Source organism: Chlorocebus sabaeus, chromosome 17 (genome assembly GCF_047675955.1).
Source record: "Chlorocebus sabaeus isolate Y175 chromosome 17, mChlSab1.0.hap1, whole genome shotgun sequence".
Lineage (NCBI taxonomy): Eukaryota > Metazoa > Chordata > Mammalia > Primates > Cercopithecidae > Chlorocebus > Chlorocebus sabaeus.
The window spans coordinates 36,702,422-36,714,661 of record NC_132920.1 but is presented as its reverse complement, the minus strand read 5'-3'; positions in this window follow the sequence as shown (position 1 = coordinate 36,714,661).

The window sequence follows — 12,240 nt, the reverse complement described above, 5'->3', positions numbered from 1 at the left end:
CCTGTAATCCCAGTACTTTGGGAGGCCAAGGCGGGCCCATCACCTGAGGTCAGGAGTTCAAGACCAGCCTGGCCAATATAGTGAAACCCCATCTCTACTAAAAACACAAAAATTAGTCCGGCGTGGTGGCACACACCTGTAATCCCAGCTACTCGGGAGGCTGAGAGAGGAGAATTGTTTGAACCCGAGAGGCAGAGGTTGCAGTGAGTTGAGATCATCCCATTGCACTCCAGCCTGGGTGACAGAGCAAGACTCCATCTCAAAAAAAAAAAAAGAGAGAGAAAAAGAACCTGTGTTTTTATTTATTCCCTCTTAGCTGAAAGATATGCCAATTATTACGTTTTTCCGTTTTTTGTTTTTTGTTTTTTTAGAGATAGAGTCTCACTCTGTAGCCTAGGCTGGAGTGCAATGGCGTGACTTCGGCTCACTGCAACCTCCGCTTCCCGGGTTCCAATAATTCTCCTGCCTCAGCTTCCTGACTAGCTGGGATTACAGGCATCTGTAAACACACCCGGCTAATTTTTGTATTTTTAGTAGAGATGGAGTTTCACCATGCTGGTCAGGCTGGTCTCGAACTCCCCACCTCAAGCGATCTGCCCGCCTCGGCCTCCCAAAGTGCTGGGATTACAGGCCTCAGCCACAACACCTGGCCAGCCAATTATTATGTTTTAACTTTCCCAGGTATTTTTCTTTTGAAGCCTTACCTCTTATTGTGGTTCTAAAGCTTTATCTGTAGCGAAGGAAAAATACAGATTTATTACATCTCAGCCTAGTTTCCTCACCTGTAAAAGGGGGGTAGGGGTTCCTAGCAAACCTTTTCTTATTTCTCTCTCATCTAGATTTTTTTTTTCCTGGCTCATTTATATTTGCCTTGATTTGTTCCCCTCCTCTATGTAATCTTTTCTCCTCTTTTTCATTTTCTTTCCTTCTATCAAATCAAAGGCTCTGGAGTCAGGCAGTCCTGGATTTGGCCCCAGCCCCCACTGCTAGTTACTAGCTGAAGCGTCCTGAGAAGAATGTTTAACTTCTGTGTTTCCTCTGTATAAAATAACCCCAGTCTTGCAGGGTTACAGCTGTTTGGTTTTGTCACTTTGGCCAATTGTGGTCACACCTGCATCCCCAGGGCTTGGAAACGACACAGCAGTCAAGCAATACATAGTTGTTTATTTTTATGTATTTATTTATTTATTTTTGAGACTCTGGGTCTGGCTATGTCACCCAGGCTGGAGTGCAGTGGTTTGTTCTTGCCTCACGGCGACCTCCACCTCCCAGGCTCAAGCAGTTCTCCTGCCTCAGCCTCCCCAACAACTAGGACCACAGGCGCAAGCACAAACGCCCAGCTAATTTTTGTATTTTTTGTAGAGACAGGATTTCACCATGTTGCCCAGGCTGATCTGAAACTCCTTAGCTCAAAACCATCCACCATCCTCTACCTCCCAAAGTGCTGGGATTACAGCCGTGAGCCACAGCACCTGGGCTTTTTTTTTTTTTTCCTTTCTTTCTTTCATTTACTTATTTATTTATTTATTTATTTTGAGACAGGGTCTTACTCTCTTACTCAGGCAGGAGGGCGTTGGAGCAAACTTCACGCACCACAACCTGGACCTTGTGGGCTGGACCTCATAGGTTAAAATTAGCCACTGTGCCTGGCTAATTTTTCGACTTTTTGTAGAGGAGTCTCACTTTGTTGCCTAGGTTGGTCTTGAACTCCTGGCCTCAAACGATTCTACTGCCTTGGGAGAGTTGTTTGAGACCAATCCAACTCCTGAGATTGGTCTCGAATTCCTGACCTCAAACAAGTCTCCGGAAGTGCTGGGATTACAGGCCTGAGCCACCTGTTAAATTATTTAATTAAGAGAAATGATGTATGTAAATCGTCTGGCACAATCACTGCTTTTCAAACTGCTGGCCGGCTGGGTGCAGTGGCTCACACCTGTAATCGCAGCACTTTGGGAGGCCTAGGCTGGTGGACCACTTTAGACCAAGAGTTTGAGACCAGCCTAGGCAACATGGGGAAAACCTGTCTCTACTAAAAATACAAAAAATTAACCGTGGTGATGGGAACCTGTAGTCCAGCTACTCGCAAAGCTGAGGTGGGGGAATCGCCTGAATCCGAGATGAGGCTGCAATAAGCCAAGATTGTGCCACTGCACTCCAGTGCATTCCAGTGCAGTCGAATGAGACCCTGTCTTATAAATAAATAAATAAATAAATACATGCTGGCCTTTTAAAACTTTTACCATCTCATTTTCCCATTCTTTCCCACCACTTTTCCTGTTTTTTGTTCGTTTGTTTGTTTGTGTGTGTGGTGCTAGTCAAGTGTGTTGTCTTTCAGTGGAACTCTCTTAATCCCTCCACCTCTAGTAACGAAAACATTCTGAACCTCCCCTGGCCATCCACAGCTTTTCATCTTCTAGCGACTTCAGACAAATAAATTGTCCACTTGCTGTAGAGGTTTTTTTTCTTTTCTTTTCTTTTCTTTTTTTTTTTTTGGTCTCACTCTGTTGCCCAGGCTGGAGTGCAGTGGCACGATCTTGGCTCACTGCAACCTCTACCTCCCGGGTTCACGCAATTCTCCTACCTCAACCTCCCAAGTAGCTGGGACTACAGGTGTGCACCACCACACCGGGCTGATTTTTGTGTTTTTAGTAGAGATGGGGTTTCATCATGTTGGCCAGGCTGGTCTCAAACTCCTGGCTTCAAGTGATGTGTCCACCTTGGCCTCCCAAAGTACTGGGATTACAGATGTGAGCCATCACACCTGGTCCTGTGGAGTATTTTAATCTTCCTTTAAACTTATATGACCACTACTCTTGTCTGGACCCTCGAATACGTGAAGCTTCAAGGAGACATATCAGAGTTTTTGGTACAGACACAGAATGGGAATCATTATGTTGTAGGAATATCTCTTGATTTTCTTTGGGAAACCACCCTTCTCACAAGTAGTACATATTATTGATTTGAATGTGGTTGGGTCCTATATCCCTCTTTTTCAGGGGTAGGGAGGTAACCATTCTGGATTAATTAAATCATCCAAGTTCTTAGTCCCTCCCTTGCGCCTCCCCCACCATTAGGAATGAGGATGAGTAATCCAGTCAGACCAGTCAGCTGCTGAGTCCAGCACTGTTCACAGGCCAACCAGAGACAGGTGTGCTATTTCCCCTGATTAGCACAGTCCTGAGCTGGGCAGCCAGCCTGTTTCCAGGAGGGAAGAAGCAGCATGAGGTAGACCTAACACAGTGGGAAGGAGAACTGCAAGGTGGGAAATAAGGAGCCATGGAGAGTCTTGTTTAAGAAGCCTTGAACCCAGCTCCACTTTCTGAATTCCCAATTATTTTTTCTTTTTCTTTCTTCTTTCTTTTTTTTTTTTTTTTTTTTTTTGAGTTGGAGTCTTGCTCTGTTGCACAGTCTGGAGTACAGCAGCGAGGTCTCAGTTCACTGCAACCTCCACCTCCCAAGTTCAAGCAATTCTTGTGCCTCAGTCTCCTGAGTAGCTGGGATGACAGGCATGCACCACCACACCTGGCTAATGTTTGTTATTTTTAGTAGAGACGGGGTTTCACCATGTTGGCCAGGCTGGTCTCCAACTCCTGACCTCAGGTGATCCGCCTGCCTCAGCCTCCCAAAGTGCTGGGATTACAGGTGTGAGCCACAAAGCCCAGCCTGAATTCCCAGTTATTTGAACGTACAGTCAGCCCTCTGTATCCTCAGGTTCCTGCAACCAACTGCAGATCAAAAATATTTTTTAAAAGAATAAAAAATAATACAACAGTATCAATACAGCATAACAACCATTTATGTATATTGTGTTAGGTATAATTAATGTAGAGTTGATTTAAATTATAAGGGAGGATGTGCATAGATTATATGCAAATACTGCATTTTATATAAGGGACTTGTGCATCCTCGGATTTTAGTATTCTCAGGGGTCCTGGAACCAGACTCCCGACCACAGAGAGATCACCATACAAGTTCCTACAGTTTCCTCAAAGTAGCTTAAGCCACTTTGAGTTGGGTTTTTTCTTGTCACTTGCCATCAGAAAGATTCTAAATACAAAAATTCTTTTTTTTTTTTATTTTACAGAGGTGGGGGTCCTGCTATGTTGACCAGCCTGGTCTCGAACTCCTGGGCTCAAGTGATCCTCCTGCCTCTGCCTCCCAAAATGGCCACCACACCAAGCCAAGATTTCAAATACAAAAATTATTCTGACACAGACTTCTCACTATCTCAAGTTGAGAGCATGGTACTAAGTTATCTTCCAGTTCTAAAATTCACCTGTTACCAGTTCACTACATCTAAGATTTGTTTGTTTGTTTGTTTTTGAGATGGAGTCTCACTCTGTTGCCCAGGCTGGAGTTCAGTGGTGTGATCTTGGCTCACTGCAACCTCTGGCTCCTGGGTTCAAGTAATTCTTCTGCCTCAGCCTCCCAAGTAGCTGGGATTACAGGCATTTGCCACAACGCCCAACTAATCGCTTTTAGTAGAGACAGGGTTTCGCCATCATGGCCAGGCTGGTCTGGAATTCCTGACCTCAAGTGATCCACCCGCCTCAGACTCCCAACTCCCAAAGTACTGGGATTACAGGTGTGAGCCACCGCACCTGGCTGCATATATATATATTTTTTTAATTTAAAATTAAAAACAAAAAATGCTGAGCACAGTGGTTTGTGCCTGTAATTCCAGTACTTTGGAAGGCTGAGGCGAGAGGACCACTTCAGACCGGGAGTTTGAGACTGGCCTGGACAACATAGCAAAACGCCCCCCGCACACCTACAAAAAAATACAAAAATTAGCTGGGCATGGTGTTGTGTGCCTACAGTCCCAGCTACTCAGGAGGCTGAGTTGGGAAGATCACTTGAGCCTGGGAGGCAGAGGTTGCAGTGAGCTGAGATTGTACCACTTCACTCCAGCCTGGGGCACATAGTGAGACACTGTCTCACAAAAAAAAAAATATTTTCAGAAAAGGAATAAATTAGATGACCAGGCACTAAGAGTTTTGTATAAGGATTAATGTTTTTGCTGTTGTTGTTTGTTTGGGATGGATTCTTGCTCTGTCGCCAGGCTGGAGTTCAGTGGCGTGATCTTGGCTCACTCCAACCTCCACCTCCCAGTTTCAAGCGATTCTCCTGCCTCAGCCTCCCAAGTAGCTGGGATGACAGGCCCCCACCACCACGTCCAGCTAATTTTTGTATTTTCAGTAGAGACGGGGTTTCCTATGTTGGCCAGGATAGTCTCGATCTCTTGACCCTGTTATCTGCCCGCCTCAGCCTCCCAAAGTGCTGGGATTACAGGCATGAACCACCATGCCCAGCCTGGTTTAATGTTTTATGTTTCGGGGGGCCAAGATGGGATAATCGCTTAAGGTCAGGGATTCTGAGACCAGCAGTTTTATTATTATCTCTACAAAAAATTTTTTTTAAAAGTTAGCAAAGTGGTGCTGTGTGCCTGTAGTTCTAGCTACTCAAGAGGTTGAGACGGCAAGGATTTCTTGAGTACACGTGTTTGAAGCTGCAGTGGGCTATGATTGTTTCACTGCACTCCAACTTGGGCAACAGAGCAAGACCCTGTCTCAAAAAAAAAAAAATTTTGGCTGTAATTCCAGCACTGTGGGAGGCTGAGGTGGGCAGATCACCTGAGGTGTCTCATCTTTTAATGAGTTTGTGACCACCCTGGCCAACATGACAAAACCCTGTCTCTACTAAAAATACAAAAATTAGCCAGGCATAATGGTGCGTGCCTGTAATCCCAGCTACTTGCAAGACTGAGGCAGGAGAATCGCTTGAACCCAGAGGCAGAGGATGCAGTGAGCCAAGATCACGCCACTGCACTCCAGCCTGGGCAACAGAGTGAGACTCCGTCTCAAAACAAATAAATAAATAATAAAATATTTAATGTTTTAAGTATTGTGATTGACTTCAAGTATCCATGAAGGAAAGTCTTAAAGAGTATGAACCTTCACAGACTGGGCATGGTGACTCATGCCTGTAATCTCAGCACTTTGAGAGGCCAAGGCAGGCAGGTCACCTGAGGTCAGGAGTTCGAGACCAGCCTGGCCAACATGGTGAAACCCCATCTCTACTAAAAAATACAAAAATTGGCTGGGCACAGTGGCTTATGCCTGTAATCCCAGTACTTTGAGAGGCCGAGGCAGGCAGATCACAAGGTCAGGAGATCGAGACCATTCTGACTAACACTGTGAAACCCCATCTCTACTCAAAATACAAAAAATTAGCTTGGTGTGGTGGCACACGCCTGTAGTCTCAGCTACTAGGGAGGCTGAGGCAGGAGAATCGCTTGAACCCAGGAGGCGGAGGTTGCAGTGAGCTGAGATCATACCACTGCACTCCAACCTGGGCAACAGAGAGAGACTCCATCTCAAAAAAAAAAAAAAAAAAAAAAACCTCAAAAATTAGCCGGGCATGGTGGCTCACAGCTGTAATCACAGCTACTCTGGAGGGTGAGGCAGAATCTCTTGAACCCGGGAGGCAGAGGTTGCAGTGAGCCAAGGTTGTGCCACTGCACTCCAGCCTGGGCCACAGAGTGAGACTCTATCTAAAAAAAAAGAAAAAGAAAAAGAAAAAAAAAAGAGCATGAACCATCACAATAGTTCACTAACGACATGGTTCAGTCAAGATCCCGGCAGGAAACAGATGGCACACTTAAAGGGTTAACCATATAGGGAATTATGTACAGGGGTGTGGGCAGAGTTAAGGAAACCCATAGGAGAAAGGGCAATCCCAAAGGCAGCTCTTAGGCCCAATGGGGCAAGGAAGGGAGAAGGGTTACCAAAAGCAGCCAGGTGCTGTAGCTATGGGAGATGAGCGATTATAGCTTTAGATAGAGGAACTGTGGCAGCCCAGTTTTGGGGGCGTGGGGCTAGAACCACTCTCTCCATTGCTCCATCTTTTAATGGTGACATCTTTTGCTCAAAACCAACTGGAAGCCTGAGGGCAAGAGAGCTGAGTGATACAAGTCTAGAGGTTGGTTGGCCAGGGCACAGAGCAGGGCTGAGAAGGCTAGAGAACTGATCTAGGATTGTGCTGTCCGACATGGTAGCCACAGGTACCTGTGGCAAGTTTAGTCCTAATTGAGATGTGCTGTAAATGAAAAATACATGCTGGATTTCAAAGACTTTGTATTAAAAAATAATAAATTATTTCATTTGATTTCAAGTTCAAATAGTTTTGATGTACTGAGTTAAAAAACTAGATTAAGGACTGAGTACAGTGGCTCACACCTCTAATCCCAGCACTTTGGGAGACCGAGGCAGGCAGATCGCTTGAGCTCAGGAGTTTGAGACGAGCTGGGCAACATGGTGAAACCCCGTCTCTATCAAAAATACAAAAATTAGCTAGGCGTGGTGGCAAACACCTGTAGTCCAAGCTACTAGGGAGGTTGAGGTGGGAAGATCACTTGAACTCAGGAGGCAGAGATTGCAGTGAGCCGAGATCACGCCACTGCACTCCAGCCTGGACAACAGAGAGACACACTGTCTCAAAAAAAATAAAAACAAAAGTAAATATATTAAAATTAATTTCAGCCGGGCGCAGTGGCTCACACCTGCAATCCCAATACTTTGGGAGGCTGAGGAGGGCAGATCACCTGAGGTCAGGAGTTCAAGTTTATTATACCTAAAATAATAAATAATAATTCTGTATTACCAAATATTCAATCAGTTTTCAAATTTCCCTTATTGTTTCGTAAGTATTTTTATTTTTATTTTTGAGACGGAGTCACTCTGTCGCCCAGGCTGGAGTGCAGTGGCATAATCTCAGCTCACTGCAACCTCCACCTCCCGAATAGCTAGGGTTTTAAATGATTCTCCTGCCTCACTCTCCCAAGGCGCTTACAGGTAAGCGCCACCATGCCTGGCTAACTTTTGTATTTTTAGTAGAGACGGGGTTTCACCATGTTGGCCAGGCTGGTCTTGAATTTAACCTCAGGTGAGGCCCACCTGGGCCTCCCAAAGTGCTGGGATTACAGGCGTGAGTCACTTGCCCAGCCCAATTTTTAAAAAAGTTCATCAAAAAATGAGTAAATGAAAGCTCTCATTCACAGCCTTCCCCAGAGACTTTGCCACAATCCTGTAGGCCTTGGTTTTAGAACAGAGACTGGTGCAAGGACCCATAGTGATTGTACCTTTGCTCCCTGTTTCTTTCTGTTCTATTCAAAAACATCTTGATAGCATCTGATTGCTTGTCACATGTTTTTAAATTTAAATTACAAATTTACCCAGATCTTTATTCTGTAGCCAGAAACCTATAACTTGCTTTACAAAGTGTTCTTGTTGATATTTGTTTTTGTTTTAACATTTCAAGGATGGGGTCAGCATATGAGGGCTCGTCATTTCGGATTACAGTTTATGATTTTATTCAAATTATACTTCCTGTCATTTACCATGTTGTGTCCTGTGAAAGTTTAGTCGTCTCGAAGTATATTATAGAATCAAAATATTAGAAAACATTGAATCAGCAAAAGAGGATTTATGTATGTAAGGAAACTGGCAAGGTTAGGGGCCACTGAGTGGGTTTGTTTGTTTGTTTGTTTTGAGAAGGGTCTCACTGTCGCCCAGGCTGGAGTGCACTGGTGAAATTTCAGCTTACTGCAACCTCTGCCTCCTGGGTTCAAGCCATCTTCCTGCCTCAGTCTCCTAAGCAGCTGGGAATACAGGCTCGAGCCACCACATCCAGCTAATTTTTTGGGGGTGTGTGTGTTTTATTTTTTGTAGAGACGGGGGTTTCATCATGTTGCCCAGGCTGGTCTTGAACTCCTGAGCTCAGCGATCCACCTGACTTGGCCTCTGAAAGTGCTGGCATTACAGGCGTGGGCCACCACTCCCAGCCTTGAGTGGGTTTTAAGAAGATTCAGAGTTCTTCTTTTATTTTCTTTTGAAACAAAGTTTTGCTCTTGTTGCCCAGGCTGGAACGCAATGGCACGATCTCGGCTCACTGCAACCTCTGCCTCCTGGGTTCAAGTTATTCCCCTGCCTCAGCTTCCCAAGTAGCTGGGATTACAGGCATCCGCCACCATGCCCAGCTAATTTTTTGTATTTTTAGTAGAGATGGGGTTTCACCATGTTGGCCAGGCTGTCTTGAACTCCTGACCTCAGGTGATCTGCCTGCCTCGGTCTCCCAAAGTGCTGGAATTATAGTCGTGAGCTACCACATCTGGCAATTCAGAGCTCTTCTCACCATTCCCCCTCAAAGGGTGCAGAACAATGCAGGCATGATCCGCTTTCCAAATATACAGTATTTATATGTGTATATGTATGTCCCTATGTACATACATATAGACACAGAAAAAAAGTATGAAAGTTTAACACTTAGCTCTAGATGATAAGACAGTTGAGGAATTTTTTTTTTTTTTCCTGTTTTCCGTTTGGTCTAATTTTTGTTTTTCTTGTTTCTTGTTTTCCTTTTTGGAGAGAGGATCTTGCCCTGTCACCCAGGCTGGAATGCAGTGGCATAATCACGGCTCACTACAGCCTCGACCTCCTGGGCTCATGCAATCCTCCCACCTCAGCCTTCAGAGTAGCTGAGACTACAGGCATGCACCACCACACCCAGCTAATTCTTTCACTTTTTGTAAAGACGAGGTCTCACTATATTGCTCAAGGTGGTCTCGACTCCTGGGCTCAAGCAATCCTCCCGCCTCAGTCTTTCTTTTTTTTTTTTTTTTTTCCGAGACTGAGTCTTGCTTCTTCACCCAGGCTGGAGTACAGTAGCGCAATCTTGGCTCACTGCAACCTCCACCTCCTGGGTTTAAGCAATTCTCCTGCCTCAGCCTCCCCAGTAGCTGGGATTACAGGCACCACCACCATGCCCAGCTAATTTTTGTATTTTTAGTAGAGATGGGGTTTCACCATGTTGGCCAGGCTGGTCTCCAACTCCTGACCTCAAGTGATTCGCCTGCCTTGGCCTCCCAAAGTGGTGGGATTACAGGCATGAGCCACCATGCCCGGCCCTGCTGCCTCAGCCTTTCAAAGTGCTGGGATTACAGGCATGAGCCACTATATCCAGCCTAATTTTCTATGATTAGATTTTGGTGCAAAATTAATAAAAGTTCTTTTTACTGAAGTAGAGAGCCAAAACACCTAAAAGAATAGGTTGGCTTTACAACTTTCATTTTAAATTGGTCCACAGTTAGTTTCCAACTATTGTTAGTTAATTCTCTTATTTCTCCCCATCTGGGAATGGGAATCTCACAAACACCGAAGTGTGGGAGTTTGCTGGGCACATTTGGGTAATTCTACTTTCCTGACACACCGCCCCCTCAACACATTTCTCCACATGCAACCACACCCCACCCCGACACACACATGCACACACACTAATTTTCACCCTGTCGTTTTTCCTGGAATGTACTTCATTTATAAAATGTAATTGTAGTACTTGAAACAAATGAAAACTAGGACACAGAGAAGTTAAGTAATTTGCCCAAGGTCTCACAGTTTATAAAGGACGAAGGTGGAGACCGGGCTCAGTGGCTGACGCCTATAACCCCAGCACTTTGGGAGGCCGAGTCAGGCGGATCACCTGAGGTCAGGAGTTTGAGACCAGCCTGAGAAACATGGAGAAACCCCATCTTTACTAAAAATACAAACGTAGCCAGGCATCGTGGTACACGCCTGTAATCCCAGCTACTTGGGAGGCTGAGGCAGGAGAATCGCTTGAACTTGGGAGGCAGAGGTTGTGGTCAGCCAAGATCGTGCCATTGCACTCCAGCCTGGGCAACAAGAGTGAAACTCCGTCTCAAAAAAAAAAAAAAAAAAAAGGATGAAGGTGGGATTCAAATTCCAGGTGATACTCTGGAGCCTGATGTCCACTTGAGAAGCAGAAAGCAGCTATGATTGGGCCAGGTGCAGTGGTTCACACCTGTAATCCTAGTACTTTGGCAGGCCAAGGTGGCTGGATTGCTTGAACTCAGGAGTTTGAGAACAGCCTGACCAACATGGCAAAACCCTCTCTCTACCAAAAAAAATATATATATAGCTGGTCATGGTGGTGCATGCCTGTGGTCCCAGCTACTCGGGAGGCTAACTCAGGAGAATCGCTTGAGCCCAGCCATAAGGGAGGCTGCAGTGAGCTGAGATCGCACCCCTGCACTCCAGCCTGGGCAACAGAGGGACTCTGTCTCAAAAAAAAAAAAAAAAAAAAAGAAAGTAAAAGAAAGCAACAATGCTTAGAAATTGCCTGCGTTTGGTGTCTCTGGGGGATGTCCGTTTGCTTTTTCAGTCCCCCCTTTCCTTCAGGGAGCCCTAAGGAACACCACGTTACATGGACAGACGTCCTTCCTCGCGTGCTGGGCCCTCTGAGGCAGCACAGTTCCTGAGCTCCAAGACTCTTCCCGGTTTCGATTTCAGCCCCACCCTCTTTTCCCCCTCAGTGGCGCCTGGACTTCAATGCCTGCCTCGTGTGTATTACCTTATTTGGTTCTCAGACCTACAAAGAGGTCTGGCAAAGGATCCAGGCTAGAATAAAAGGATTGCTTGTGCAGCTAGAAGATGAGAAACCTTTGTTTTGGTGACCCTAGCTGGCACTCTGGAACTCACAAATACAGGGAAGTAAGTTTAGCCTCAAAAGCAACCACAAGCAGCAACTGAAGAGGGCAGAGTAGAGATGTCAAGATGTCACAATCTTTAGTGTGTGCTTAATTCTGTGTTTTGAAAGATATTTGTCTATTTAGCTCCAGTATGGCTTTCTTTTCTTTTTTTCCCTGAGTTTCTAGAGTTTACACACTAATCTAGTTTGTAGCCAAGAAAACTCAGGCCCAGCAAGTGATAGCTGTCATAATTTAGCATAAGCTTGTATGTAGCATTTACCACTTTTTTTTTTTTTTTTTTTTTTAATATGGAGTCTCTGTCGCCTGGGCTGGAATGCAGTGGCATAGTCTCGGATCACTGCAACCTCCACTTCCCAGGTTCAAGCGATTCTTTCTTCTTTCTTTCTAAGTATTATATTGTTTTTATTTTTATTTTTTATTATTTTACTTTAAGCTCTAGGGTACATGTGTGCAATGTGCAGGTTTGTTACATATATACATATGTGCCATGTTGGTGTGCTGCACCCGTTAACTCATCATTTACATTAGGTATATCTCCTAATGCTATCCCCCCCTCCCCCCACCTCTCGGCTGGCCCCAGTGTGTGATGTTCCCCACCCTGTGTCCATGTGTTCTCATTGTTCATTTCCCATCTATGAGTGAGAACATGCGGTGTTTGGTTTTCTGTCCTTGTGATA